The sequence below is a fragment of the Sardina pilchardus genome, chromosome 3, assembly GCF_963854185.1.
Source record: "Sardina pilchardus chromosome 3, fSarPil1.1, whole genome shotgun sequence".
NCBI classification, from domain to species: domain Eukaryota; kingdom Metazoa; phylum Chordata; class Actinopteri; order Clupeiformes; family Clupeidae; genus Sardina; species Sardina pilchardus.
Window position 1 is genome coordinate 35,307,686 of NC_084996.1, and position 2,427 is coordinate 35,310,112.

The window sequence follows — 2,427 nt, forward strand, 5'->3', positions numbered from 1 at the left end:
CCCACACAAGCACACACATACACACACACAAACACACACATACACACAAACAAACAGACACGCTCACACACAAAATACAAGGGTGAAAAGATTAACAGCACAAAAAGAATGGCTGAAACTTAATTAACTTTTTAGGAAAGCGAGGCATCCAAGGGCACTTGTGTCTCCCCCCCCCCCCCCCCCCTCTCTCTCTCTCTCTCTCTCTCTCTCTCTCTCTCTCTCCCTCTCTCTCTGTGTTTTCTTGCACAAGTGCTCTCCTTCATGTTCTGCTCTGCCAGAAGCCCGTGGGCCCCCAGAGCTCCAGAGCTGTGTAAAGGCGCTGACACATGCTCTCCAGAGGAAGTGCTAATCCCCCTGAGACATGCAGTGCCCAGGCCCTGGGGAGCAGGGGACACAAATTCCTCCCGGAGCCCTTAGGATTTGTCTGATGTACAGTATGTATGTGTGTGTGTGTGTGTGGTGTGGGGTGTGTGTGTGTGTGTGTGTGTGTGTGTGTGTGTGTGTGTGTGTGTGTGTGTGTATGTGTGCATGTGTGTGTGTGTGTGTGTGTGTGTGTGGAATCCCCGGAGGAGCCCTCCCACACACACGGGGGTGTCTGAGCTGGTTGCCTCTGCAGGAGCGGAGACCTGCGGAGGACAGATAGAAAAGGGCACAGGGAAGTTGTTTGGACACCATCTTTTTTCTGCTCCCACCGCTAATTCTGTTCTGAGCATTCAGTCTGAAAAGTTGTTCTGTGTGAAAGCCCTCTCCTCTGGAGGTGCGCTTGGAAGTCTGTTTCAGTAATGTTATCTGGTTATGTCAGTACACCTAATCATAAGCAAGGGAATGAGAGTGAGTGTGTGTGTGTGTGTGTGTGTGTGTGTGTGTGTGTGTGTGTGTGTGTGTGTGTGTGTGTGTGTGTGCGTGCGTGCGTGCGTGCGTGCGTGCGTGCGTGCGTGCGTGCGTGCGTGTTTGTGCGTTTGACAAGAGAAAGAGAGAGAGATAAGGAACAAGAGTGAGTGTGTGTGTGTGCGTGTACGTGTGCGTGTGTATGCGTGCGTTTGACTGAGAGAAAGACAGAGATAGAGAGAGAGAGGGAGGGAGAGAGAGAGAGAGAATGAGTTTTTCCCACCACGACATGATCCATTTTGTTTGTACCTTCTTTGCAAAGGGAAATGTCAGCCGTGCATTCCAATGAGGGACATTTAGGAGAGTATTTGTACCATGGCCTATACACAAGTATGCATGCAGGTGATCTGATGAGTGAGAGAATCTGAGGGATATTCACAAATCAAAGTTGTTTTTTGGGACAGGAACACTTTCCGTTTGCTCTAGTAAATTAATTTTAGGTATGTATTGTTCTTTGTTCCTAAAAGGGTACATCATATGGAACAGTGTAGCAATACAGAATATGGATGTTTCTTGTGTTTGTGTCTCACCTTATGAAGTTATTGGTGGTATAAACAAAAGAAACATCCACATTCTGTATGCATCAAAAAAAGATACATTTTCTTTATTCTTGCCAATGTTGATATGGTCTTATTTGTATTGTTTTTAGACATTTCATTTTTGTGTTATTCTTGTTCTGTTTACAGTATTATTTTATATATAAAGCACTTTGAAACTATGTTTAGAAAAGCGCTCTATAAATAAAGATTATTATTATTATTATTATTATTATAACACAGTTCCATATATCTGCCTCTCTCTGTCTTTCTCACTCTAACTCTCTCCAGTCTCTGTGTGCAAGCTCTTTGTCTAATTTGAATCTAATATTTTGTTTCCAAATTAAACTAAATGCTTATTCAGTAACACCCCTCCCTTCATTTACTGCTTGGTTTATTCCCATGACAGAGACAGTGGAGTGGAAAGTTTAGGAGCACAAACACCAGTCTAATTAGCCCAAAGCAGACACTTTTTCACGAGGCTGTGAAGTTGCAGTTAATTGGATAAGTTTCAGTAGTTACAATATTGAGATAAGGATGCATCATGAAGCCAATGAAAAATGTGAAAAATATGCCTGATGCCAAATCAGTAATTTGATGTGGATTCTGTGATATGCCGTTGGGAGGTTCAAGTGATTCACGTTGATTTTTGTGGGGCGTTACTGTGAGACTGCTCCATTGGGCTCCACAGGGCAGTCACTCAGTTCAGCGGGTTTGGAAGTAGCATGCTAGTAGACATAATAGGCCCCGACAGACAGAGACCTGAGAGCAAGTGAGTTCAAAATGGCCCTTCAAGAGAATGAACTTACTAAGAAGGATTAATAGCCTGTGGCAATTATATATGAGTTTTTGTACAAATGGTCCCTTGCCATGGTAAAGTATCTATTTTACTTTCTAAAAGGGTTCCTTCAATTCCTTAAAACACTCTAATGGGTGATTTCCACGATAGGGATTAAGCCCATTTGAACACTCAAAGGCCCTTCTAAAATTGGAGTTTCAAACA